The sequence below is a fragment of the Phalangium opilio genome, unplaced genomic scaffold (genome assembly GCF_054372755.1).
Source record: "Phalangium opilio isolate 3A_F unplaced genomic scaffold, DU_Popi_V2 ptg000090l_1, whole genome shotgun sequence".
Lineage (NCBI taxonomy): Eukaryota > Metazoa > Arthropoda > Arachnida > Opiliones > Phalangiidae > Phalangium > Phalangium opilio.
The window spans coordinates 917224-942506 of record NW_028324195.1 but is presented as its reverse complement, the minus strand read 5'-3'; the positions used below and the strand labels follow the sequence as shown (position 1 = coordinate 942506).

At 45.7% G+C, this 25283-nt stretch overlaps 34 non-coding genes across 34 annotated transcripts; all 34 read left to right on the top strand.

Moving 5' to 3' along the window:
• Positions 1-318: 318 nt before the first annotated feature.
• On the top strand, positions 319-391 carry TRNAP-AGG (transfer RNA proline (anticodon AGG)). Its single transcript has one exon. It is a non-coding gene; the product is annotated as a tRNA-Pro (tRNA).
• Positions 392-1124: 733 nt separating this feature from the next.
• On the top strand, positions 1125-1197 carry TRNAP-AGG (transfer RNA proline (anticodon AGG)). Its single transcript has one exon. It is a non-coding gene; the product is annotated as a tRNA-Pro (tRNA).
• Positions 1198-2408: 1211 nt separating this feature from the next.
• Positions 2409-2481, top strand: TRNAP-AGG (transfer RNA proline (anticodon AGG)). Its single transcript has one exon. It is a non-coding gene; the product is annotated as a tRNA-Pro (tRNA).
• A 410-nt stretch (positions 2482-2891) lies between these two features.
• On the top strand, positions 2892-2964 carry TRNAP-AGG (transfer RNA proline (anticodon AGG)). The gene has a single exon. It is a non-coding gene; the product is annotated as a tRNA-Pro (tRNA).
• A 734-nt stretch (positions 2965-3698) lies between these two features.
• TRNAP-AGG (transfer RNA proline (anticodon AGG)) lies at positions 3699-3772 on the top strand. The gene has a single exon. It is a non-coding gene; the product is annotated as a tRNA-Pro (tRNA).
• A 1056-nt stretch (positions 3773-4828) lies between these two features.
• TRNAP-AGG (transfer RNA proline (anticodon AGG)) lies at positions 4829-4901 on the top strand. Its single transcript has one exon. It is a non-coding gene; the product is annotated as a tRNA-Pro (tRNA).
• A 1696-nt stretch (positions 4902-6597) lies between these two features.
• TRNAP-AGG (transfer RNA proline (anticodon AGG)) lies at positions 6598-6669 on the top strand. The gene has a single exon. It is a non-coding gene; the product is annotated as a tRNA-Pro (tRNA).
• Positions 6670-6757: 88 nt separating this feature from the next.
• Positions 6758-6829, top strand: TRNAP-CGG (transfer RNA proline (anticodon CGG)). Its single transcript has one exon. It is a non-coding gene; the product is annotated as a tRNA-Pro (tRNA).
• An 89-nt stretch (positions 6830-6918) lies between these two features.
• TRNAP-AGG (transfer RNA proline (anticodon AGG)) lies at positions 6919-6992 on the top strand. The gene has a single exon. It is a non-coding gene; the product is annotated as a tRNA-Pro (tRNA).
• A 1383-nt stretch (positions 6993-8375) lies between these two features.
• Positions 8376-8449, top strand: TRNAP-AGG (transfer RNA proline (anticodon AGG)). The gene has a single exon. It is a non-coding gene; the product is annotated as a tRNA-Pro (tRNA).
• A 734-nt stretch (positions 8450-9183) lies between these two features.
• Positions 9184-9256, top strand: TRNAP-AGG (transfer RNA proline (anticodon AGG)). Its single transcript has one exon. It is a non-coding gene; the product is annotated as a tRNA-Pro (tRNA).
• Positions 9257-9994: 738 nt separating this feature from the next.
• On the top strand, positions 9995-10068 carry TRNAP-AGG (transfer RNA proline (anticodon AGG)). Its single transcript has one exon. It is a non-coding gene; the product is annotated as a tRNA-Pro (tRNA).
• An 86-nt stretch (positions 10069-10154) lies between these two features.
• Positions 10155-10226, top strand: TRNAP-AGG (transfer RNA proline (anticodon AGG)). Its single transcript has one exon. It is a non-coding gene; the product is annotated as a tRNA-Pro (tRNA).
• An 89-nt stretch (positions 10227-10315) lies between these two features.
• Positions 10316-10387, top strand: TRNAP-AGG (transfer RNA proline (anticodon AGG)). Its single transcript has one exon. It is a non-coding gene; the product is annotated as a tRNA-Pro (tRNA).
• A 410-nt stretch (positions 10388-10797) lies between these two features.
• Positions 10798-10871, top strand: TRNAP-AGG (transfer RNA proline (anticodon AGG)). Its single transcript has one exon. It is a non-coding gene; the product is annotated as a tRNA-Pro (tRNA).
• A 731-nt stretch (positions 10872-11602) lies between these two features.
• Positions 11603-11674, top strand: TRNAP-AGG (transfer RNA proline (anticodon AGG)). Its single transcript has one exon. It is a non-coding gene; the product is annotated as a tRNA-Pro (tRNA).
• A 411-nt stretch (positions 11675-12085) lies between these two features.
• On the top strand, positions 12086-12157 carry TRNAP-AGG (transfer RNA proline (anticodon AGG)). Its single transcript has one exon. It is a non-coding gene; the product is annotated as a tRNA-Pro (tRNA).
• A 1532-nt stretch (positions 12158-13689) lies between these two features.
• Positions 13690-13761, top strand: TRNAP-AGG (transfer RNA proline (anticodon AGG)). Its single transcript has one exon. It is a non-coding gene; the product is annotated as a tRNA-Pro (tRNA).
• An 89-nt stretch (positions 13762-13850) lies between these two features.
• Positions 13851-13922, top strand: TRNAP-AGG (transfer RNA proline (anticodon AGG)). Its single transcript has one exon. It is a non-coding gene; the product is annotated as a tRNA-Pro (tRNA).
• A 250-nt stretch (positions 13923-14172) lies between these two features.
• On the top strand, positions 14173-14244 carry TRNAP-AGG (transfer RNA proline (anticodon AGG)). Its single transcript has one exon. It is a non-coding gene; the product is annotated as a tRNA-Pro (tRNA).
• Positions 14245-14813: 569 nt separating this feature from the next.
• On the top strand, positions 14814-14885 carry TRNAP-AGG (transfer RNA proline (anticodon AGG)). Its single transcript has one exon. It is a non-coding gene; the product is annotated as a tRNA-Pro (tRNA).
• A 731-nt stretch (positions 14886-15616) lies between these two features.
• TRNAP-AGG (transfer RNA proline (anticodon AGG)) lies at positions 15617-15688 on the top strand. The gene has a single exon. It is a non-coding gene; the product is annotated as a tRNA-Pro (tRNA).
• Positions 15689-16580: 892 nt separating this feature from the next.
• TRNAP-AGG (transfer RNA proline (anticodon AGG)) lies at positions 16581-16652 on the top strand. The gene has a single exon. It is a non-coding gene; the product is annotated as a tRNA-Pro (tRNA).
• A 250-nt stretch (positions 16653-16902) lies between these two features.
• Positions 16903-16974, top strand: TRNAP-AGG (transfer RNA proline (anticodon AGG)). Its single transcript has one exon. It is a non-coding gene; the product is annotated as a tRNA-Pro (tRNA).
• A 248-nt stretch (positions 16975-17222) lies between these two features.
• Positions 17223-17294, top strand: TRNAP-AGG (transfer RNA proline (anticodon AGG)). The gene has a single exon. It is a non-coding gene; the product is annotated as a tRNA-Pro (tRNA).
• A 731-nt stretch (positions 17295-18025) lies between these two features.
• On the top strand, positions 18026-18097 carry TRNAP-AGG (transfer RNA proline (anticodon AGG)). Its single transcript has one exon. It is a non-coding gene; the product is annotated as a tRNA-Pro (tRNA).
• A 248-nt stretch (positions 18098-18345) lies between these two features.
• TRNAP-AGG (transfer RNA proline (anticodon AGG)) lies at positions 18346-18417 on the top strand. The gene has a single exon. It is a non-coding gene; the product is annotated as a tRNA-Pro (tRNA).
• A 726-nt stretch (positions 18418-19143) lies between these two features.
• TRNAP-AGG (transfer RNA proline (anticodon AGG)) lies at positions 19144-19215 on the top strand. The gene has a single exon. It is a non-coding gene; the product is annotated as a tRNA-Pro (tRNA).
• A 2499-nt stretch (positions 19216-21714) lies between these two features.
• TRNAP-AGG (transfer RNA proline (anticodon AGG)) lies at positions 21715-21786 on the top strand. The gene has a single exon. It is a non-coding gene; the product is annotated as a tRNA-Pro (tRNA).
• A 249-nt stretch (positions 21787-22035) lies between these two features.
• TRNAP-AGG (transfer RNA proline (anticodon AGG)) lies at positions 22036-22107 on the top strand. The gene has a single exon. It is a non-coding gene; the product is annotated as a tRNA-Pro (tRNA).
• Positions 22108-22998: 891 nt separating this feature from the next.
• On the top strand, positions 22999-23070 carry TRNAP-AGG (transfer RNA proline (anticodon AGG)). The gene has a single exon. It is a non-coding gene; the product is annotated as a tRNA-Pro (tRNA).
• A 411-nt stretch (positions 23071-23481) lies between these two features.
• TRNAP-GGG (transfer RNA proline (anticodon GGG)) lies at positions 23482-23553 on the top strand. The gene has a single exon. It is a non-coding gene; the product is annotated as a tRNA-Pro (tRNA).
• Positions 23554-24442: 889 nt separating this feature from the next.
• Positions 24443-24514, top strand: TRNAP-AGG (transfer RNA proline (anticodon AGG)). The gene has a single exon. It is a non-coding gene; the product is annotated as a tRNA-Pro (tRNA).
• An 88-nt stretch (positions 24515-24602) lies between these two features.
• Positions 24603-24674, top strand: TRNAP-AGG (transfer RNA proline (anticodon AGG)). The gene has a single exon. It is a non-coding gene; the product is annotated as a tRNA-Pro (tRNA).
• The last annotated feature ends 609 nt before the right edge of the window (positions 24675-25283 follow it).

Here is a 25283-nt window from a genome sequence, read left to right as displayed (position 1 = left end):
TGGTGTAGGGGTATGATACTCGCTTCGGGTGTGAGTGGTCCCGGGTTCAAATCCTTGACGGAACCGAGTTTTGCAGAAGTAATTTAGCGTCTATTTAAATGCAACTAATTAAATTGCAGGCCTACGAGCTGAGCATGTTTCATTGTCATTTTTCGTCCGTTGGTCTAAGGGTATGATACTCGCTTAGGGTGTGAGTGGTCCCGGGTTCAAATCCTGGACGGACGGACCCGAGTTTTTCCAGAAGTAATTTAGCGACTATTTAAATGCAACTAGTTAAATTGAAGGCCTACGAGCTGAGCATGTTTCAGGGTCATACATGGTCCGTTGGTCTAGGGGTATGATACTCGCTTAGGATGCGAGTGGTCCCGGGTTCAAATCCCGGACGGAGTCGAGTTTTGCAGAAGTAATTTAGCGACTATTTAAATGCACCTAATTAAATTGTAGGCCTACGATCTGAGCATGTTTCATTGTCATTTTTCGTCCGTTGGTCTAAGGGTATGGTACTCGCTTAGGGTAAGAGAGGTCCCGGGTTCAAATCCCGGACGGACCCGAGTTTTACCAGAAGTAATTTAGTGACTATTTAAACGCAACTAACATCAAGGTAGGCCTAGGGGATGAGCATGTTTCAGGGTCATACATGGTCCGTTGGTGTAGGGGTATGATACTCGCTTCGGGTGTGAGTGGTCCCGGGTTCAAATCCTTGACGGAACCGAGTTTTGCAGAAGTAATTTAGCGTCTATTTAAATGCAACTAATTAAATTGCAGGCCTACGAGCTGAGCATGTTTCAGGATCATACATGGTCCGTTGGTCTAGGGGTATGATACTCGCTTCGGGTGTGAGTGGTCCCGGGTTCAAATCCTGGACGGAAACGAGTTTTGCAGTAGTAATTTAGCGTCTATTTAAATGCAACTAGTTAAATTGTAGGCCTACGAGCTGAGCATGTTTCATTGTCATTTTTCGTCCGTTGGTCTAAGGGTATGATACTCGCTTAGGGTGTGAGTGGTCCCGGGTTCAAATCCTGGACGGACGGACCCGAGTTTTTCCAGAAGTAATTTAGCGACTATTTAAATGCAACTAGTTAAATTGAAGGCCTACGAGCTGAGCATGTTTCAGGGTCATACATGGTCCGTTGGTCTAGGGGTATGATACTCGCTTAGGATGCGAGTGGTCCCGGGTTCAAATCCCGGACGGAGTCGAGTTTTGCAGAAGTAATTTAGCGACTATTTAAATGCACCTAATTAAATTGTAGGCCTACGATCTGAGCATGTTTCATTGTCATTTTTCGTCCGTTGGTCTAAGGGTATGGTACTCGCTTAGGGTAAGAGAGGTCCCGGGTTCAAATCCCGGACGGACCCGAGTTTTACCAGAAGTAATTTAGTGACTATTTAAACGCAACTAACATCAAGGTAGGCCTAGGGGATGAGCATGTTTCAGGGTCATACATGGTCCGTTGGTGTAGGGGTATGATACTCGCTTCGGGTGTGAGTGGTCCCGGGTTCAAATCCTTGACGGAACCGAGTTTTGCAGAAGTAATTTAGCGTCTATTTAAATGCAACTAATTAAATTGCAGGCCTACGAGCTGAGCATGTTTCAGGATCATACATGGTCCGTTGGTCTAGGGGTATGATACTCGCTTCGGGTGTGAGTGGTCCCGGGTTCAAATCCTGGACGGAAACGAGTTTTGCAGTAGTAATTTAGCGTCTAATTAAATGCACCTAATTAAATTGTAGGCCTACGAGCTGAGCATGTTTCTGTGTCATACTTCGTCCGTTGGTCTAAGGGTATGATACTCGCTTAGGGTGTGAGTGGTCCCGGGTTCAAATCCCGGACGGAAACGAGTTTTGCAGAAGTAATTTAGTGACTATTTGAACGCAACTAACATCAAGGTAGGCCTACGGGATGAGCATGTTTCAGGGTCATACATGGTCCGTTGGTCTAGGGGTATGATACTTGCTTCGGGTGTGAGTGGTCCCGGGTTCAAATCCTGGACGGAAACGAGTTTTGCAGAAGTAATTTAGCGACTATTTAAATGCACCTAATTAAATTGTAGGCCTACGATCTGAGCATGTTTCAGGGTCATATATGGTCCGTTGGTCTAGGGGTATGATACTCGCTTCGGATGTGAGTGGTCCCGGGTTCAAATCCTGGACGGAAACGAGTTTTGCAGAAGTAATTTAGCGTCTATTTAAATGCAACTAATTAAATTGCAGGCCTACGAGCTGAGCATGTTTCATTGTCATACTTCGTCCGTTGGTCTAGGGGTATGATACTCGCTTCGGGCGTGAGTGGTCCCGGGATCAAATCCCGGACGGACCCGAGTTTTTGCAGAAGTCAATTAGTGACTATTTAAATGCAACTAACTACAGGGTAGGCCTATAAGTTGAGCGGTTTGTTATGTAACACACATGGTCCGTTGGTCTAGGGGTTTGATACTCGCTTAGGATGCGAGTGGTCCCGGGTTCAAATCCCGGACGGAGTCGAGTTTTGCAGAAGTAATTTAGCGACTATTTAAATGCACCTAATTAAATTGTAGGCCTACGATCTGAGCATGTTTCAGGGTCATACATGGTCCGTTGGTCTAGGGGTATGATACTCGCTTCGGATGTGAGTGGTCCCGGGTTCAAATCCTGGACGGAAACGAGTTTTGCAGAAGTAATTTAGCGTCTATTTAAATGCAACTAATTAAATTGCAGGCCTACGAGCTGAGCATGTTTCATTGTCATACTTCGTCCGTTGGTCTAGGGGTATGATACTCGCTTCGGGCGTGAGTGGTCCCGGGATCAAATCCCGGACGGACCCGAGTTTTTGCAGAAGTCAATTAGTGACTATTTAAATGCAACTAACTACAGGGTAGGCCTATAAGTTGAGCGGGTTGTTATGTAACACACATGGTCCGTTGGTCTAGGGGTTTGATACTCGCTTAGGATGCGAGTGGTCCCGGGTTCAAATCCCGGACGGAGTCGAGTTTTGCAGAAGTAATTTAGCGACTATTTAAATGCACCTAATTAAATTGTAGGCCTACGATCTGAGCATGTTTCATTGTCATACTTCGTCCGTTGGTCTAAGATTATGATACTCGCTTAGGGTGTGAGTGGTCCCGGGTTCAAATCCCGGACGGACCCGAGTTTTTCCAGAAGTAATTTAGCGACTATTTAAATGCAACTAGTTAAATTGTAGGCCTACGAGCTGAGCATGTTTCATTGTCATTTTTCGTCCGTTGGTCTAAGGGTATGATACTCGCGTAGGGTGTGAGTGGTCCCGGGTTCAAATCCTGGACGTACGGACCCGAGTTTTTCCAGAAGTAATTTAGCGACTATTTAAATGCAACTAGTTAAATTGTAGGCCTACGAGCTGAGCATGTTTCATTGTCATTTTTCGACCGTTGGTCTAAGGGTATGGTACTCGCTAAGGGTGTGAGTGGTCCCGGGTTCAAATCCCGGACGGACCCGAGTTTTGCAGAAGTAATTAAGCGTCTATTTAAATGCAACTAATTAAATTGCAGGCCTACGAACTGAGAATGTTTCAGGGTCATACATGGTCCGTTGGTCTAGGGGTATGATACTCGCTTCGGATGTTAGTGGTCCCGGGTTCAAATCCCGAACGGACCCGAGTTTTTCCAGAAGTAATTTAGCGACTATTTAAATGCAACTAGTTAAATTGTAGGCCTACGAGCTGGGCATGTTTGATTGTCATTTTTCGTCCGTTGGTCTAAGGGTATGATACTCGCTTAGGGTGCGAGTGGTCCCGGGTTCAAATCCCGGACGGACCCGAGTTTTTGCAGAAGTCAATTAGTGACTATTTAAATGCAACTAACTACAGGGTAGGCCTATAAGTTGAGCAGGTTGCTATGTAACACACATAGTCCGTTGGTATTGGGGTATGATAATCGCTCAGGGTGCGAGAGGTCCCGGGTTCAAATCCCGGATTGACCCAAGTTTTGCAGAAGTAATTTAGTGACTATTTAAATCAACTAACTACAGGGTAGGCTTATAAGTTGAGCGTGTTTTTGTTAAACTCATGGTCCGTTGGTCTAGGGATATGATACTCGCTTAGGGTGCGAGTGGTCCCGGGTTCAAATCGCGGACGGAACCGAGTTTTACCAGAAGTAATTTAGTGACTATTAAAACGCAACTAACATCAAGGTAGGCCTAGGGATGAGCATGTTTCAGGGTCATACATGGTCCGTTGGTCTAGGGGTATGATACTTGCTTCGGGTGTGAGTGGTCCCGGGTTCAAATCCTTGACGGCACCGAGTTTTGCAGAAGTAATTTAGCGTCTATTTAAATGCAACTAATTAAATTGCAGGCCTAAGAGCTGAGCATGTTTCAGGGTCATACTTCGTCCGTTGGTCTAAGGGTATGATACTCGCTTAGGATGTGAGTGGTCCCGGGTTCAAATCCTGGACGGACGGACCCGAGTTTTTCCAGAAGTAATTTAGCGACTATTTAAATGCAACTAGTTAAATTGTAGGCCTACGAGCTGAGCATGTTTCATTGTCATTTTTCGTCCGTTGGTCAAAGGGTATGATACTCGCTTAGGGTGTGAGTGGTCCCGGGTTCAAATCCCGGACGGAAACGAGTTTTGCAGAAGTAATTTAGTGACTATTTAAATGCAACTAACATCAAGGTAGGCCTACGGGATGAGCATGTTTCATTGTCATACTTCGTCCGTTGGTCTAGGGGTATGATACTCGCTTCGGGCGTGAGTGGTCCCGGGATCAAATCCCGGACGGACCCGAGTTTTTGCAGAAGTCAATTAGTGACTATTTAAATGGAACTAACTACAGGGTAGGCCTATAAGTTGAGCGGGTTGTTATGTAACACACATGGTCCGTTGGTCTAGGGGTTTGATACTCGCTTAGGATGCGAGTGGTCCCGGGTTCAAATCCCGGACGGAGTCGAGTTTTGCAGAAGTAATTTAGCGACTATTTAAATGCACCTAATTAAATTGTAGGCCTACGATCTGAGCATGTTTCATTGTCATACTTCGTCCGTTGGTCTATGGGTATGATACTCGCTTAGAGTGTGAGTGGTCCCGGGTTCAAATCCCGGACGGACCCGAGTTTTTCCAGAAGTAATTTAGCGACTATTTAAATGCAACTAGTTAAATTGTAGGCCTACGAGCTGAGCATGTTTCATTGTCATTTTTCTTCCGTTGGTCTAAGGGTATGATACTCGCTCAGGGTGCGAGTGGTCCCGGGTTCAAATCCCGGATTGACCCGAGTTTTGCAGAAGTAATTTAGTGACTATTTATATCAACTAACTACAGGGTAAGCTTATAAGTTGAGCGTGTTTTTGTTACACTCATGGGCCGTTGGTCTAGGGGTTTGATACTCGCTTAGGATGCGAGTGGTCCCGGGTTCAAATCCCGGACGGAGTCGAGTTTTGCAGAAGTAATTTAGCGACTATTTAAATGCACCTAATTAAATTGTAGGCCTACGATCTGAGCATGTTTCATTGTCATACTTCGTCCGTTGGTCTATGGGTATGATACTCGCTTAGAGTGTGAGTGGTCCCGGGTTCAAATCCCGGACGGACCCGAGTTTTTCCAGAAGTAATTTAGCGACTATTTAAATGCAACTAGTTAAATTGTAGGCCTACGAGCTGAGCATGTTTCATTGTCATTTTTCTTCCGTTGGTCTAAGGGTATGATACTCGCTTAGGGTGTGAGTGGTCCCGGGTTCAAATCCTGGACGGACGGACCCGAGTTTTTCCAGAAGTAATTTAGCGACTATTTAAATGCAACTAGTTAAATTGTAGGCCTACGAGCTGAGCATGTTTCATTGTCATTTTTCGTCCGTTGGTCAAAGGGTATGATACTCGCTTAGGGTGTGAGTGGTCCCGGGTTCAAATCCCGGACGGAAACGAGTTTTGCAGAAGTAATTTAGTGACTATTTAAATGCAACTAACATCAAGGTAGGCCTACGGGATGAGCATGTTTCATTGTCATACTTCGTCCGTTGGTCTAGGGGTATGATACTCGCTCAGGGTGCGAGTGGTCCCGGGTTCAAATCCCGGATTGACCCGAGTTTTGCAGAAGTAATTTAGTGACTATTTATATCAACTAACTACAGGGTAGGCTTATAAGTTGAGCGTGTTTTTGTTACACTCATGGGCCGTTGGTCTAGGGATATGATGCTCGCTTAGGGTGCGAGTGGTCCCGGGTTCAAATCGCGGACGGACCCGAGTTTTACCAGAAGTAATTTAGTGACTATTAAAACGCAACTAACATCAAGGTAGGCCTAGGGGATGAGCATGTTTCAGGGTCATACATGGTCCGTTGGTGTAGGGGTATGATACTTGCTTCGGGTGTGAGTGGTCCCGGGTTCAAATCCTGGACGGAAACGAGTTTTGCAGAAGTAATTTAGCGTCTATTTAAATGCAACTAATTAAATTGCAGGCCTACGAGCTGAGCATGTTTCATTGTCATACTTCGTCCGTTGGTCTAGGGGTATGATACTCGCTTCGGGCGTGAGTGGTCCCGGGATCAAATCCCGGACGGACCCGAGTTTTTGCAGAAGTCAATTAGTGACTATTTAAATGCAACTAACTACAGGGTAGGCCTATAAGTTGAGCGGGTTGTTATGTAACACACATGGTCCGTTGGTCTAGGGGTTTGATACTCGCTTAGGATGCGAGTGGTCCCGGGTTCAAATCCCGGACGGACCCGAGTTTTGCAGAAGTAATTTAGCGTCTATTTAAATGCAACTAATTAAATTGCAGGCCTACGAACTGAGAATGTTTCAGGGTCATACATGGTCCGTTGGTCTAGGGGTATGATACTCGCTTCGGATGTGAGTGGTCCCGGGTTCAAATCCCGAACGGACCCGAGTTTTTCCAGAAGTAATTTAGCGACTATTTAAATGCAACTAGTTAAATTGTAGGCCTACGAGCTGGGCATGTTTGATTGTCATTTTTCGTCCGTTGGTCTAAGGGTATGATACTCGCTTAGGGTGCGAGTGGTCCCGGGTTCAAATCCCGGACGGACCCGAGTTTTTGCAGAAGTCAATTAGTGACTATTTAAATGCAACTAACTACAGGGTAGACCTATAAGTTGAGCAGGTTGCTATGTAACACACATAGTCCGTTGGTATTGGGGTATGATACTCGCTCAGGGTGCGAGAGGTCCCGGGTTCAAATCCCGGATTGACCCGAGTTTTGCAGAAGTAATTTAGTGACTATTTAAATCAACTAACTACAGGGTAGGCTTATAAGTTGAGCGTGTTTTTGTTACACTCATGGTCCGTTGGTCTAGGGATATGATACTCGCTTAGGGTGCGAGTGGTCCCGGGTTCAAATCGCGGACGGAACCGAGTTTTACCAGAAGTAATTTAGTGACTATTAAAACGCAACTAACATCAAGGTAGGCCTAGGGATGAGCATGTTTCAGGGTCATACATGGTCCGTTGGTCTAGGGGTATGATACTTGCTTCGGGTCTGAGTGGTCCCGGGTTCAAATCCTTGACGGCACCGAGTTTTGCAGAAGTAATTTAGCGTCTATTTAAATGCAACTAATTAAATTGCAGGCCTAAGAGCTGAGCATGTTTCAGGGTCATACTTCGTCCGTTGGTCTAAGGGTATGATACTCGCTTAGGGTGTGAGTGGTCCCGGGTTCAAATCCTGGACAGACGGACCCGAGTTTTTCCAGAAGTAATTTAGCGACTATTTAAATGCAACTAGTTAAATTGTAGGCCTACGAGCTGAGCATGTTTCATTGTCATTTTTCGTCCGTTGGTCTAAGGGTATGATACTCGCTTAGGGTGTGAGTGGTCCCGGGTTCAAATCCTGGACGGACGGACCCGAGTTTTTCCAGAAGTAATTTAGCGACTATTTAAATGCAACTAGTTAAATTGTAGGCCTACGAGCTGAGCATGTTTCATTGTCATTTTTCGTCCGTTGGTCTAAGGGTATAATACTCGCTTAGGGTGTGAGTGGTCCCGGGTTCAAATCCTGGACAAACGGACCCGAGTTTTTCCAGAAGTAATTTAGGGACTATTTAAATGCAACTAGTTAAATTGTAGGCCTACGAGTTGAGCATGTTTCATTGTCATTTTTCGTCCGTTGGTCTAAGGGTATGATACTCGCTTAGGGTGTGAGTGGTCCCGGGTTCAAATCCCGGACGTACCCGAGTTTTGCAGAAGTAATTTAGCGTCTATTTAAATGCAACTAATTAAATTGCAGGCCTACGAACTGAGCATGTTTCAGGGTCATACATGGTCCGTTGGTCTAGGGGTATGATACTCTCTTCGTTTGTGAGTGGTCCCGGGTTCAAATCCTGGACGGAAACGAGTTTTGCAGAAGTAATTTAGCGTCTATTTAAATGCAACTAATTAAATTGCAGGCCTACGAGCTGAGCATGTTTCATTGTCATACTTCGTCCGTTGGTCTAGGGGTATGATACTCGCTTAGGGTGTGAGTGGTCCCGGGTTCAAATCCCGGACGGACCCGAGTTTTGCAGAAGTAATTTAGCGTCTATTTAAATGCAACTAATTAAATTGCAGGCCTACGAACTGAGCATGTTTCAGGGTCATACATGGTCCGTTGGTCTAGGGGTATGATACTCGCTTTGGGTGTGAGTGGTCCCGGGTTCAAATCCCGAACGGACCCGAGTTTTTCCAGTAGTAATTTAGTGACTATTAAAACGCAACTAACATCAAGGTAGGCCTAGGGATGAGCATGTTTCAGGGTCATACATGGTCCGTTGGTCTAGGGGTATGATACTTGCTTCGGGTGTGAGTGGTCCCGGGTTCAAATCCTTGACGGCACCGAGTTTTGCAGAAGTAATTTAGCGTCTATTTAAATGCAACTAATTAAATTGCAGGCCTAAGAGCTGAACATGTTTCAGGGTCATACTTCGTCCGTTGGTCTAAGGGTATGATACTCGCTTAGGGTGTGAGTGGTCCCGGGTTCAAATCCTGGACGGACGGACCCGAGTTTTTCCAGAAGTAATTTAGCGACTATTTAAATGCAACTAGTTAAATTGTAGGCCTACGAGCTGAGCATGTTTCATTGTCATTTTTCGTCCGTTGGTCAAAGGGTATGATACTCGCTTAGGGTGTGAGTGGTCCCGGGATCAAATCCCGGACGGACCCGAGTTTTTGCAGAAGTCAATTAGTGACTATTTAAATGCAACTAACTACAGGGTAGGCCTATAAGTTGAGCGGGTTGTTATGTAACACACATGGTCCGTTGGTCTAGGGGTTTGATACTCGCTTAGGATGCGAGTGGTCCCGGGTTCAAATCCCGGACGGAGTCGAGTTTTGCAGAATTAATTTAGCGACTATTTAAATGCACCTAATTAAATTGTAGGCCTACGATCTGAGCATGTTTCATTGTCATACTTCGTCAGTTGGTCTAAGGGTATGATACTCGCTTAGGGTGTGAGTGGTCCCGGGTTCAAATCCTGGACGGACGGACCCGAGTTTTTCCAGAAGTAATTTAGCGACTATTTAAATGCAACAAGTTAAATTGTAGGCCTACGAGCTGAGCATGTTTCATTGTCATTTTTCGTCCGTTGGTCTAAGGGTATAATACTCGCTTAGGGTGTGAGTGGTCCCGGGTTCAAATCCTGGACAAACGGACCCGAGTTTTACCAGAAGTAAATTAGCGACAATTTAAATGCAACTAATTAAATTGTAGGCCTACGAGCTGAGCATGTTTTATTGTCATTTTTCGTCCGTTGGTCTAAGGGTATGATACTCGCTTAGGGTGTGAATGGTTCTGGGTTCAAATCCCGGACGGACCCGAGTTTTACCAGAAGTTATTAAGTGACTATTTAAACGCAACTAACATCAAGGTAGGCCTACGGGATGAGCATGTTTCAGAATCATACATGGTCCGTTGGTCTAGGGGTATGATACTCGCTTCGGGTGTGAGTGGTCCCGGGTTTAAGTCCTGGACGGAATCGAGTTTTCCAGAAGTAATTTAGCGTCTATTTAAATGCAACTAATTAAATTGCAGGCCTACGAGCTGAGCATGTTTCATTGTCATACTTCGTCCGTTGGTCTAGGGGTATGATACTCGCTTAGGGTGTGAGTGGTCCCGGGTTCAAATCCCGGACGGACCCGAGTTTTGCAGAAGTAATTTAGCGTCTATTTAAATGCAACTAATTAAATTGCAGGCCTACGAACTGAGCATGTTTCAGGGTCATACATGGTCCGTTGGTCTAGGGGTATGATACTCGCTTAGGGTGTGAGTGGTCCCGGGTTCAAATCCCGAACGGACCCGAGTTTTTCCAGAAGTAATTTAGTGACTATTAAAACGCAACTAACATCAAGGTAGGCCTAGGGGATGAGCATGTTTCAGGGTCATACATGGTCCGTTGGTCTAAGGGTATGATACTCGCTTAGGGTGCGAGAGTTCCCGGGTTCAAATCCCGGACGGGCCCGAGTTTTGCAGAAGTATTTTAGCGACTACTTAAAAGCAACTAGTTAAATTGTAGGCCTACGAGCTTAGCATGTTTCATTGTCATTTTTCGTCCGTTGATCTAAGAATATGATACTCGCTTTGGGTGTGAGTGGTCCCGGGTTCAAATCCCGGACGGACCCGAGTTTTTCCAGAAATAATTTAGCGACTATTTAAATGCAACTAGTTAAATTGTAGGCCTACGAGCTGAGCATGTTTCATTGTAATTTTTCGTCCGTTGGTCTAAGGGTATGATACTCGCTTCGGGTGTGAGTGGTCCCGGGTTCAAATCCCGGACGGACCCGAGTTTTTGCAGAAGTAAATTAGCGACTATTTAAATGCACCTAATTAAGTTGTAGGCCTACGAGCTGAGCATGTTTCATTGTCATACTTCGTCCGTTGGTCTAAGGGTATGATACTCGCTTAGGGTGCGAGTGGTCCCGGGTTCAAATCCCGGACGGACCCGAGTTTTTGCAGAAGTAATTTAGTGACTATTTAAACACAACTAACAACAAGGTAGGCCTACGGGATGAGCATGTTTCAGGGTCATACATGGTCCGTTGGTCTAGGGGTATGATACTCGCTTCGGGTGTGTGTGGTCCCGGGTTAAAATCCCGGACGGACCCGAGTTTTTGCAGAATTAAATTAGTGACTATTTAAATGCAACTAACTACAGGGAAGTTCTATAAGTTGAGCGTGTTTTTGTTACACACATGGTCCGTTGGTCTAGGGGTATAATACTCGCTTAGGGTGCGAGTGGTCCCGGGTTCAAATCACGGACGGGCCCGAGTTTTGCAGAAGTATTTTAGCGACTACTTAAAAGCAACTAGTTAAATTGTAGGCCTACGAGCTTAGCATGTTTCATTGTCATTTTTCGTCCGTTGGTCTAAGAATATGATACTCGCTTTGGGTGTGAGTGGTCCCGGGTTCAAATCCCGGACGGACCCGAGTTTTTCCAGAAGTAATTTAGCGACTATTTAAATGCAACTAGTTAAATTGTAGGCCTACGAGCTGAGCATGTTTCATTGTCAGTTTTTCGTCCGTTGGTCTAAGGGTATGATACTCGCTTCGGGTGTGAGTGGTCCCGGGTTCAAATCCCGGACGGACCCGAGTTTTTGCAGAAGTAAATTAGTGACTATTTAAATGCAACTAACCACAGGTTAGGCCTATAAGTTGAGCGTTTTTTTGTTACACTCATGGTCCGTTGGTTTAGGGGTATGATACTCGCTTAGGGTGCGAGTGGTCCCGGGTTCAAATCACGGACGGACCCGAGTTTTTGCAGAAGTAATTTAGTGACTATTTAAACACAACTAACAACAAGGTAGGCCTACGGGATGAGCATGTTTCAGTGTCATACATGGTCCGTTGGTCTAGGAGTATGATACTCGCTTAGGGTGCGAGTGGTCCCGGGTTCAAATCACGGACGGACCCGAGTTTTTGCAGAAGTAATTTAGTGACTATTTAAACACAACTAACAACAAGGTAGGCCTACGGGATGAGCATGTTTCAGGGTCATACATGGTCCGTTGGTCTAGGAGGATGATACTCGCTTCGGGTGTGAGTGGTCCCGGGTTCAAATCCCGGACGGGCCCGAGTTTTTGCAGAAGTAAATTAGTGACTATTTAAATGCAACTAACTAAAGGTTAGGCCTATAAGTTGAGCGTGTTTTTCTTACACTCATGGTCCGTTGGTCTAGGGGTATGATACTCGCTTAGGGTGCGAGTGGTCCCGGGTTCAGATCCCGGACGGACCCGAGTTTTACAGAAGTAATTTAGCGACTATTTAAATGCACCTAATTAAATTGTAGGCCTACGAGCTGAGCAAGTTTCATTGTTATTTTTCGTCCGTTGGTCTAAGGGTATGATACTCGCTTAGGGTGTGAGTGGTCCCGGGTTCAAATCCCGGACGGACCCGAGTTTTGCAGAAGTAATTTAGCGACTATTTAAATGCACCTAATTAAATTGTAGGCCTTCGAGCTGAGCATGTTTCATTGTCATACTTCGTCCGTTGGTCTAAGGGTATGATACTCGCTTAGGGTGTGAGTGGTCCCGGGTTTAAATCCCGGACGGTCCCGAGTTTTTCCAGAAGTAATTTAGCGACTATTTAAATGCAACTAGTTAAATTGTAGGCCTACGAGCTGAGCATGTTTCATTGTCATTTTTCGTCCGTTGGTCTAAGGGTATGATACTCGCTTCGGGTGTGAGTGGTCCCGGGTTCAAATCCCGGACGGGCCCGAGTTTTTGCAGAAGTAAATTAGTGACTATTTAAATGCAACTAACTAAAGGTTAGGCCTATAAGTTGAGCGTGTTTTTGCTACACTCATGGTCCGTCGGTCAAGGGTATGATACTCGCTAAGGGTGCCAGTGGTCCCGGGTTCAGATCCCGGACGGACCCGAGTTTTGCAGAAGTAATTTAGCGACTATTTAAATGCACCTAATTAAATTGTAGGCCTACGAGCTGAGCATGTTTCATTGTCATACTTCGTCCGTTGGTCTAAGGGTATGATACTCGCTTAGGGTGTGAGTGGTCCCGGGTTCAAATCCCGGACGGACCCGAGTTTTTCCAGAAGTAATTTAGCGACTATTTAAATGCAACTAGTTAAATTGTAGGCCTACGAGCTGAGCATGTTTCATTGTCATTTTTCGTCCGTTGGTCTAAGGGTATAATACTCGCTTAGGGTGCGAGTGGTCCCGGGTTCAAATCCCGGACGGGCCCGAGTTTTGCAGAAGTATTTTAGCGACTACTTAAAAGCAACTAGTTAAATTCTAGGCCTACGAGCTGAGCATGTTTCATTGTCATTTTTCGTCCGTTGGTCTAAGGGTATAATACTCGCTTAGGGTGCGAGTGGTCCCGGGTTCAAATCCCGGACGGGCCCGAGTTTTGCAGAAGTATTTTAGCGACTACTTAAAAGCAACTAGTTAAATTCTAGGCCTACGAGCTGAGCATGTTTCATTGTCATTTTTCGTCCGTTGGTCTAAGGGTATGATACTCGCTTCGGGTGTGAGTGGTCCCGGGTTCAAATCCCGGACGGACCCGAGTTTTTGCAGACGTAAATTAGTGACTATTTAAATGCAACTAACTACAGGTTAGGCCTATAAGTTGAGCGTGTTTTTGTTACACTCATGTTCCGTTGGTCTAGGGGTATGATACTCACTTAGGGTGCGAGTGGTCCCGGGTTCAAATCTCGGACGGACCCGAGTTTTTGCAGAAGTAATTTAGTGACTATTTAAACACAACTAACAACAAGGTAGGCCTACGGGATGAGCATGTTTCAGGGTCATACATGGTCCGTTGGTCTAGGGGTATGATGCTCGCTTAGGGTGCGAGTGGTCTCGGGTTCAAATCCCGGACGGACCCGAGTTTTTGCAGAAGTTATTTAGTGACTATTTAAACACAACTAACAACAAGGTAGGCCTACGGGATGAGCATGTTTCACGGTCATACATGGTCCGTTGGTCTAGGGGTATGATACTCGCTTAGGGTGCGAGTGGTCCCGGGTTCAAATCCCGGACGGACCCGAGTTTTTGCAGAAGTAATTTAGTGACTATTTAAACACAACTAACAACAAGGTAGGCCTACGGGATGAGCATGTTTCAGGGTCATACATGGTCCGTTGGTCTAGGGGTATGATACTCGCTTCGGGTGTGTGTGGTCCCGGGTTAAAATCCCGGACGGACCCGAGTTTTTGCAGAATTAAATTAGTGACTATTTAAATGCAACTAACTACAGGGAAGGCCTATAAGTTGAGCGTGTTTTTGTTACACACATGGTCCGTTGGTCTAGGGGTATAATACTCGCTTAGGGTGCGAGTGGTCCCGGGTTCAAATCCCGGACGGGCCCGAGTTTTGCAGAAGTATTTTAGCGACTACTTAAAAGCAACTAGTTAAATTGTAGGCCTACGAGCTTAGCATGTTTCATTGTCATTTTTCGTCCGTTGGTCTAAGAATATGATACTCGCTTTGGGTGTGAGTGGTCCCGGTTCAAATCCCGGACGGACCCGAGTTTTTCCAGAAGTAATTTAGCGACTATTTAAATGCAACTAGTTAAATTGTAGGCCTACGAGCTGAGCATGTTTCATTGTCATTTTTCGTCCGTTGGTCTAAGGGTATAATACTCGCTTAGGGTGCGAGTGGTCCCGGGTTCAAATCCCGGACGGGCCCGAGTTTTGCAGAAGTATTTTAGCGACTACTTAAAAGCAACTAGTTAAATTGTAGGCCTACGAGCTGAGCATGTTTCATTGTCATTTTTCGTCCGTTGGTCTAAGGGTATGATACTCGCTTCGGGTGTGAGTGGTCCCGGGTTCAAATCCCGGACGGACCCGAGTTTTTGCAGAAGTAAATTAGTGACTATTTAAATGCAACTAACCACAGGTTAGGCCTATAAGTTGAGCATTTTTTTGTTACACTCATGGTCCGTTGGTTTAGGGGTATGATACTCGCTTAGGGTGCGAGTGGTCCCGGGTTCAAATCCCGGACGGACCCGAGTTTTGCAGAAGTAAATTAGTGACTATTTAAATGCAACTAACTACAGGTTAGGCCTATAAGTTGAGCGTGTTTTTGTTACACTCATGGCCCGTTGGTCTGGGGGTATGATACTCGCTTAGGGTACGAGTGGTCCCGGGTTCAAATCCCGGACGGACCCGAGTTTTGCAGAAGTAAATTAGTGACTATTTAAATGCAACTAACTACAGGTTAGGCCTATAAGTTGAGCGTGTTTTTGTTACACCCATGGTCCATTGGTCTAGGGGTATGATACTCGCTTAGGGTGCGAGTGGTCCCGGGTTCAAATCACGGACGGACCCGAGTTTTTGCAGAAGTAATTTAGTGACTATTTAAACACAACTAACAACAAGGTAGGCCTACGGGATGAGCATGTTTCAGGGTCATACATGGTCCGTTGGTCTAGGAGTATGATACTCGCTTAGGGTGCGAGTGGTCTCGGGTTCAAATCACGGACGGACCCGAGTTTTTGCAGAAGTAATTTAGTGACTATTTAAACACAACTAACAACAAGGTAGGCCTACAGGATGAGCATGTTTCAGGGTCATAGATGGTCCGTTGGTCTAGGAGGATGATACTCGCTTCGGGTGTGAGTGGTCCCGGGTTCAAATCCCGGACGGGCCCGAGTTTTTGCAGAAGTAAATTAGTGACTATTTAAATGCAACTAACTAAAGGTTAGGCCTATAAGTTGAGCGTGTTTTTGTTACACTCATGGTCCGTTGGTCTAGGGGTATGATACTCGCTTAGGGTGCGAGTGGTCCCGGGTTCAGATCCCGGACGGACCCGAGTTTTGCAGAAGTAATTTAGCGACTATTTAAATGCACCTAATTAAATTGTAGGCCTACGAGCTGAGCATGTTTCATTGTCATACTTCGTCCGTTGGTCTAAGGGTATGATACTCGCTTAGGGTGTGAGTGGTCCCGGGTTCAAATCCCGGACGGACCCGAGTTTTTCCAGAAGTGATTTAGCGACTATTTAAATGCAACTAGTTAAATTGTAGGCCTACGAGCTGAGCAAGTTTCATTGTCATTTTTCGTCCGTTGGTCTAAGGGTATGATACTCGCTTAGGGTGTGAGTGGTCCCGGGTTCAAATCCCGGACGGACCCGAGTTTTGCAGAAGTAATTTAGCGACTATTTAAATGCACCTAATTAAATTGTAGGCCTTCGAGCTGAGCATGTTTCATTGTCATACTTCGTCCGTTGGTCTAAGGGTATGATACTCGCTTAGGGTGTGAGTGGTCCCGGGTTTAAATCCCGGACGGTCGCGAGTTTTTCCAGAAGTAATTTAGCGACTATTTAAATGCAACTAGTTAAATTGTAGGCCTACGAGCTGAGCATGTTTCATTGTCATTTTTCGTCCGTTGGTCTAAGGGTATGATACTCGCTTCGGGTGTGAGTGGTCCCGGGTTCAAATCCCGGACGGACCCGAGTTTTTGCAGACGTAAATTAGTGACTATTTAAATGCAACTAACTACAGGTTAGGCCTATAAGTTGAGCGTGTTTTTGTTACACTCATGTTCCGTTGGTCTAGGGGTATGATACTCACTTAGGGTGCGAGTGGTCCCGGGTTCAAATCCCGGACGGACCCGAGTTTTTGCAGAAGTTATTTAGTGACTATTTAAACACAACTAACAACAAGGTAGGCCTACAGGATGAGCATGTTTCAGGGTCATACATGGTCCGTTGGTCTAGGGGTATGATACTGGCTTAGGGTGCGAGTGGTCCCGGGTTCAAATCCCGGACGGACCCGAGTTTTTGCAGAAGTAATTTAGTGACTATTTAAACACAACTAACAACAAGGTAGGCCTACGGGATGAGCATGTTTCAGGGTCATACATGGTCCGTTGGTCTAGGGGTATGATGCTCGCTTCGGGTGTGTGTGGTCCCGGGTTAAAATCCCGGACGGACCCGAGTTTTTGCAGAATTAAATTAGTGACTATTTAAATGCAACTAACTACAGGGAAGGCCTATAAGTTGAGCGTGTTTTTGTTACACACATGGTCCGTTGGTTTAGGGGTATGATACTCGCTTAGGGTGCGAGTGGTCTCGGGTTCAAATCCCGGACGGACCCGAGTTTTGCAGAAGTAAATTAGTGACTATTTAAATGCAACTAACTACAGGTTAGGCCTATAAGTTGAGCGTGTTTTTGTTACACTCATGGCCCGTTGGTCTGGGGGTATGATACTCGCTTAGGGTACGAGTGGTCCCGGGTTCAAATCCCGGGCGGACCCGAGTTTTGCAGAAGTAAATTAGTGACTATTTAAATGCAACTAACTACAGGTTAGGCCTATAAATTGAGCGTGTTTTTGTTACACTCATGGTCCGTTGGTCTAGGGGTATGATACTCGCTTAGGGTGCGAGTGGTCCCGGGTTCAAATCACGGACGGACCCGAGTTTTTGCAGAAGTAATTTAGTGACTATTTAAACACAACTAACAACAAGGTAGGCCTACGGGATGAGCATGTTTCAGGGTCATACATGGTCCGTTGGTCTAGGAGTATGATACTCGCTTCCGGTGTGAGTGGTCCCTGGTTCAAATCCCGGACGGACCCGAGTTTTGCAGAAGTAATTTAGCGACTATTTAAATGCACCTAATTAAATTGTAGGCCTTCGAGCTGAGCATGTTTCATTGTCATACTTCTTCCGTTGGTCTAAGGGTATGATACTCGCTTAGGGTGTGAGTGGTCCCGGGTTCAAATCCCGGACGGGCCCGAGTTTTGCAGAAGTATTTTAGCGACTACTTAAAAGCAACTAGTTAAATTGTAGGCCTACGAGCTTAGCATGTTTCATTGTCATTTTTCGTCCGTTGGTCTAAGAATATGATACTCGCTTTGGGTGTGAGTGGTCCCGGGTTCAAATCCCGGACGGACCCGAGTTTTTCCAGAAGTAATTTAGCGACTATTTAAATGCAACTAGTTAAATTGTAGGCCTACGAGCTGAGCATGTTTCATTGTCATTTTTCGTCCGTTGGTCTAAGGGTATGATACTCGCTTCGGGTGTGAGTGGTCCCGGGTTCAAATCCCGGACGGACCCGAGTTTTTGCAGAAGTAAATTAGTGGATATTTAAATGCAACTAACCACAGGTTAGGCCTATAAGTTGAGCGTTTTTTTCTTACACTCATGGTCCGTTGGTTTAGGGGTATGATACTCGCTTAGGGTGCGAGTGGTCCCGGGTTCAAATCCCGGACGGACCCGAGTTTTGCAGAAGTAAATTAGTGACTATTTAAATGCAACTAACTACAGGTTAGGAATATAAGTTGAGCGTGTTTTTGTTACACTCATGGCCCGTTGGTCTGGGGGTATGATACTCGCTTAGGGTACGAGTGGTCCCGGGTTCAAATCCCGGACGGACCCGAGTTTTGCAGAAGTAAATTAGTGACTATTTAAATGCAACTAACTACAGGTTAGGCCTATAAGTTGAGCGTGTTTTTGTTACACTCATGGTCCGTTGGTCTAGGGGTATGATACTCGCTTAGGGTGCGAGTGGTCCCGGGTTCAAATCACGGACGGACCCGAGTTTTTGCAGAAGTAATTTAGTGACTATTTAAACACAACTAACAACAAGGTAGGCCTACGGGATGAGCATGTTTCAGGGTCATACATGGTCCGTTGGTCTAGGAGTATGATACTCGCTTCGGGTGTGAGTGGTCCCTGGTTCAAATCCCGGACGGACCGGAGTTTTGCAGAAGTAATTGACTATTTAAACACAAATAGTAAAATTGTAGGCCTATTAGTTTAGCATGTTTCAGTGTCATACAGTTCCGTTGGTCTAGGGGTATGATACTCGCTTCGGGAGTGAGTGGTCCCGGGTTCTAATCCCGGACGGACCCGAGTTTTGCAGAAGTAATTTAGCGACTATTTAAATGCACCTAATTAAATTGTAGGCCTTCAAGCTGAGCATGTTTCATTGTCATACTTCGTCCGTTGGTCTAAGGGTATGATACTCGCTTAGGGTGTGAGTGGTCCCGGGTTTAAATCCCGGACGGTCCCGAGTTTTTCCAGAAGTAATTTAGCGACTATTTAAATGCAACTAGTTAAATTGTAGGCCTACGAGCTGAGCATGTTTCATTGTCATTTTTCGTCCGTTGGTCTAAGGGTATGATACTCGCTTCGGGTGTGAGTGGTCCCGGGTTCAAATCCCGGACGGACCCGAGTTTTTGCAGACGTAAATTAGTGACTATTTAAATGCAACTAACTACAGGTTAGGCCTATAAGTTGAGCGTGTTTTTGTTACACTCATGGTCCGTTGGTCTAGGGGTATGATACTCGCTTAGGGTGCGAGTGGTCCCGGGTTCAAATCACGGACGGACCCGAGTTTTTGCAGAAGTAATTTAGCGACTATTTAAATGCAACTAACAACAAGGTAGGCCTACGGGATGAGCATGTTTCAGGGTCATACATGGTCCGTTGGTCTAGGAGTATGATACTCGCTTCGGGTGTGAGTGGTCCCTGGTTCAAATCCCGGACGGACCCGAGTTTTGCAGAAGTAATTTAGCGACTATTTACATGCACCTAATTAAATTGTAGGCCTTCGAGCTGAGCATGTTTCATTGTCATACTTCGTCCGTTGGTCTAAGGGTATGATACTCGCTTAGGGTGTGAGTGGTCCCGGGTTTAAATCCCGGACGGTCCCGAGTTTTTCCAGAAGTAATTTAGCGACTATTTAAATGCAACTAGTTAAATTGTAGGCCTACGAGCTGAGCATGTTTCATTGTCATTTTTCGTCCGTTGGTCTAAGGGTATGATACTCGCTTCGGGTGTGAGTGGTCCCGGGTTCAAATCCCGGACGGACCCGAGTTTTTGCAGACGTAAATTAGTGACTATTTAAATGCAACTAACTACAGGTTAGGCCTATAAGTTGAGCGTGTTTTTGTTACACTCATGGTCCGTTGGTCTAGGGGTATGATACTCGCTTAGGGTGCGAGTAGTCCCGGGTTCAAATCACGGACGGACCCGAGTTTTTGCAGAAGTAATTTAGTGACTATTTAAACACAACTAACAACAAGGTAGGCCTACGGGATGAGCATGTTTCAGGGTCATACATGGTCCGTTGGTCTAGGAGTATGATACTCGCTTCGGGTGTGAGTGGTCCCTGGTTAAATTCCCGGACGGACCCGAGTTTTGCAGAAGTAATTTAGCGACTATTTAAATGCACCTAATTAAATTGTAGGCCTTCAAGCTGAGCATGTTTCATTGTCATACTTCGTCCGTTGGTCTAAGGGTATGATACTCGCTTAGGGTGTGAGTGGTCCCGGGTTTAAATCCCGGACGGTCCCGAGTTTTTCCAGAAGTAATTTAGCGACTATTTAAATGCAACTAGTTAAATTGTAGGCCTACGAGCTGAGCATGTTTCATTGTCATTTTTCGTCCGTTGGTCTAAGGGTATGATACTCGCTTCGGGTGTGAGTGGTCCCGGGTTCAAATCCCGGACGGACCCGAGTTTTTGCAGACGTAAATTAGTGACTATTTAAATGCAACTAACTACAGGTTAGGCCTATAAGTTGAGCGTGTTTTTGTTACACTCATGGTCCGTTGGTCTAGGGGTATGATACTCGCTTAGGGTGCGAGTAGTCCCGGGTTCAAATCACGGACGGACCCGAGTTTTTGCAGAAGTAATTTAGTGACTATTTAAACACAACTAACAACAAGGTAGGCCTACGGGATGAGCATGTTTCAGGGTCATACATGGTCCGTTGGTCTAGGAGTATGATACTCGCTTCGGGTGTGAGTGGTCCCTGGTTAAATTCCCGGACGGACCCGAGTTTTGCAGAAGTAATTTAGCGACTATTTAAATGCACCTAATTAAATTGTAGGCCTTCAAGCTGAGCATGTTTCATTGTCATACTTCGTCCGTTGGTCTAAGGGTATGATACTCGCTTAGGGTGTGAGTGGTCCCGGGTTTAAATCCCGGACGGTCCCGAGTTTTTCCAGAAGTAATTTAGCGACTATTTAAATGCAACTAGTTAAATTGTAGGCCTACGAGCTGAGCATGTTTCATTGTCATTTTTCGTCCGTTGGTCTAAGGGTATGATACTCGCTTCGGGTGCGAGTTGTCCCGGGTTCAAATCACGGACGGACCCGAGTTTTTGCAGAAGTAATTTAGCGACTATTTAAATGCAACTAACAACAAGGTAGGCCTACGGGATGAGCATGTTTCAGGGTTATACATGGTCCGTTGGTCTAGGAGTATGATACTCGCTTCGGGTGTGAGTGGTCCCTGGTTCAAATCCCGGACGGACCCGAGTTTTTGCAGAAGTAATTTAGCGACTATTTAAATGCAACTAACAACAAGGTAGGCCTACGGGATGAGCATGTTTCAGGGTTATACATGGTCCGTTGGTCTAGGAGTATGATACTCGCTTCGGGTGTGAGTGGTCCCTGGTTCAAATCCCGGACGGACCGGAGTTTTGCAGAAGTAATTTAGCGACTATTTACATGCACCTAATTAAATTGTAGGCCTTCGAGCTGAGCATGTTTCATTGTCATACTTCGTCCGTTGGTCTAAGGGTATGATACTCGCTTAGGGTGTGAGTGGTCCCGGGTTCAAATCCCGGACGGGCCCGAGTTTTGCAGAAGTATTTTAGCGACTACTTAAAAGCAACTAGTTAAATTGTAGGCCTACGAGCTTAGCATGTTTCATTGTCATTTTTCGTCCGTTGGTCTAAGAATATGATACTCGCTTTGGGTGTGAGTGGTCCCGGGTTCAAATCCCGGACGGACCCGAGTTTTTGCAGACGTAAATTAGTGACTATTTAAATGCAACTAACTACAGGTTAGGCCTATAAGTTGAGCGTGTTTTTGTTACACTCATGGTCCGTTGGTCTAGGGGTATGATACTCGCTTAGGGTGCGAGTGGTCCCGGGTTCAAATCCCGGACGGACCCGTGTTTTGCAGAAGTAAATTAGTGACTATTTAAATGCAACTAACTACAGGTTAGGCCTATAAGTTGTGCGTGTTTTTGTTACACTCATGTTCCGTTGGTCTAGGGGTATGATACTCGCTTAGGGTGCGAGTGGTCCCGGGTTCAAATCCCAGACGGACCCGAGTTTTTGCAGAAGTTATTTAGTGACTATTTAAACACAACTAACAACAAGGTAGGCCTACGGGATGAGCATGTTTCAGGGTCATACATGGTCCGTTGGTCTAGGGGTATGATACTCGCTTAGGGTGCGAGTGGTACCGGGTTCAAATCCCGGACGGACCCGAGTTTTTGCAGAAGTTATTTAGTGACTATTTAAACACAACTAACAACAAGGTAGGCCTACGGGATGAGCATGTTTCAGGGTCATACATGATCCGTTGGTCTAGGAGTATGATACTCGCTTCGGGTGTGAGTGGTCCCGGGTTCAAATCCCGGACGGACCCGAGTTTTTGCAGAAGTAAATTAGTGACTATTTAAATGCAACTAACTAAAGGTTAGGCCTATAAGTTGAGCGTGTTTTTGTTACACTCATGGTCCGTAGGTCTAGGGGTATGATACTCGCTTAGGGTGCGAGTGGTCCCGGGTTCAGATCCCGGACGGACCCGAGTTTTGCAGAAGTAATTTAGCGACTATTTAAATGCACCTAATTAAATTGTAGGCCTACGAGCTGAGCATGTTTCATTGTCATACTTCGTCCGTTGGTCTAAGGGTATATACTCGCTTAGGGTGTGAGTGGTCCCGGGTTCAAATCCCGGACGGACCCGAGTTTTGCAGAAGTAATTTAGCGACTATTTAAACACAACTAACAACAAGGTAGGCCTACGGGATGAGCATGTTTCAGGGTCATACATGGTCCGTTGGTCTAGGGGTATGATACTCGCTTCGGGTGTGTGTGGTCCCGGGTTAAAATCCCGGACGGACCCGAGTTTTTGCAGAATTAAATTAGTGACTATTTAAATGCAACTAACTACAGGTTAGGCCTATAAGTTGTGCGTGTTTTTGTTACACTCATGTTCCGTTGGTCTAGGGGTATGATACTCGCTTAGGGTGCGAGTGGTCCCGGGTTCAAATCCCAGACGGACCCGAGTTTTTGCAGAAGTTATTTAGTGACTATTTAAACACAACTAACAACAAGGTAGGCCTACGGGATGAGCATGTTTCAGGGTCATACATGGTCCGTTGGTCTAGGGGTATGATACTCGCTTAGGGTGCGAGTGGTCCCGGGTTCAAATCCCGGACGGACCCGAGTTTTTGCAGAAGTTATTTAGTGACTATTTAAACACAACTAACAACAAGGTAGGCCTACGGGATGAGCATGTTTCAGGGTCATACATGGTCCGTTGGTCTAGGGGTATGATACTGGCTTAGGGTGCGAGTGGTCCTGGACTCAAATACCGGACGGACCCGAGTTTTTGCAGAAGTAATTTAGTGACTATTTAAACACAACTAACAACAAGGTAGGCCTACGGGATGAGCATGTTTCAGGGTCATACATGATCCGTTGGTCTAGGAGTATGATACTCGCTTCGGGTGTGAGTGGTCCCGGGTTCAAATCCCGGACGGACCCGAGTTTTTGCAGAAGTAAATTAGTGACTATTTAAATGCAACTAACTAAAGGTTAGGCCTATAAGTTGAGCGTGTTTTTGTTACACTCATGGTCCGTTGGTCTAGGGGTATGATACTCGCTTGGGGTGCGAGTGGTCCCGGGTTCAGATCCCGGACGGACCCGAGTTTTGCAGAAGTAATTTAGCGACTATTTAAATGCACCTAATTAAATTGTAGGTCTACGAGCTGAGCATGTTTCATTGTCATACTTCGTCCGTTGGTCTAAGGGTATATACTCGCTTAGGGTGTGATTGGTCCCGGGTTCAAATCCCGGACGGACCCGAGTTTTGCAGAAGTAATTTAGCGACTATTTAAACACAACTAACAACAAGGTAGGCCTACGGGATGAGCATGTCTCAGGGTCATACATGGTCCGTTTGTCTAGGGGTATGATACTCGCTTCGGGTGTGTGTGGTCCCGGGTTAAAATCCCGGACGGACCCGAGTTTTTGCAGAATTAAATTAGTGACTATTTAAATGCAACTAACTACAGGGAAGTTCTATAAGTTGAGCGTGTTTTTGTTACACACATGGTCCGTTGGTCTGGGGGTATGATACTCGCTTAGGGTGCGAGTGGTCCCGGGTTCAAATCACGGACGGGCCCGAGTTTTGCAGAAGTATTTTAGCGACTACTTAAAAGCAACTAGTTAAATTGTAGGCCTACGAGCTTAGCATGTTTCATTGTCATTTTTCGTCCGTTGGTCTAAGAATATGATACTCGCTTTGGGTGTGAGTGGTCCCGGGTTCAAATCCCGGACGGACCCGAGTTTTTCCAGAAGTAATTTAGCGACTATTTAAATGCAACTAGTTAAATTGTAGGCCTACGAGCTGAGCATGTTTCATTGTCATTTTCGTCCGTTGGTCTAAGGGTATGATACTCGCTTCGGGTGTGAGTGGTCCCGGGTTCAAATCCCGGACGGACCCGAGTTTTTGCAGAAGTAAATTAGTGGATATTTAAATGCAACTAACCACAGGTTAGGCCTATAAGTTGAGCGTTTTTTTCTTACACTCATGGTCCGTTGGTTTAGGGGTATGATACTCGCTTAGGGTACGAGTGGTCCCGGGTTCAAATCCCGGACGGACCCGAGTTTTGCAGAAGTAAATTAGTGACTATTTAAATGCAACTAACTACAGGTTAGGCCTATAAGTTGAGCGTGTTTTTGTTACACTCATGGTCCGTTGGTCTAGGGGTATGATACTCGCTTAGGGTGCGAGTGGTCCCGGGTTCAAATCACGGACGGACCCGAGTTTTTGCAGAAGTAATTTAGTGACTATTTAAACACAACTAACAACAAGGTAAGCCTACGGGATGAGCATGTTTCAGGGTCATACATGGTCCGTTGGTCTAGGAGTATGATACTCGCTTCGGGTGTGAGTGGTCCCTGGTTCAAATCCCGGACGGACCGGAGTTTTGCAGAAGTAATTGACTATTTAAACACAAATAGTAAAATTGTAGGCCTATTAGTTTAGCATGTTTCAGTGTCATACAGTTCCGTTGGTCTAGGGGTATGATACTCGCTTCGGGAGTGAGTGGTCCCGGGTTCTAATCCCGGACGGACCCGAGTTTTGTAGAAGTAATTTAGCGACTATTTAAATGCACCTAATTAAATTGTAGGCCTTCAAGCTGAGCATGTTTCATTGTCATACTTCGTCCGTTGGTCTAAGGGTATGATACTCGCTTAGGGTGTGAGTGGTCCCGGGTTTAAATCCCGGACGGTCCCGAGTTTTTCCAGAAGTAATTTAGCGACTATTTAAATGCAACTAGTTAAATTGTAGGCCTACGAGCTGAGCATGTTTCATTGTCATTTTTCGTCCGTTGGTCTAAGGGTATGATACTCGCTTCGGGTGTGAGTG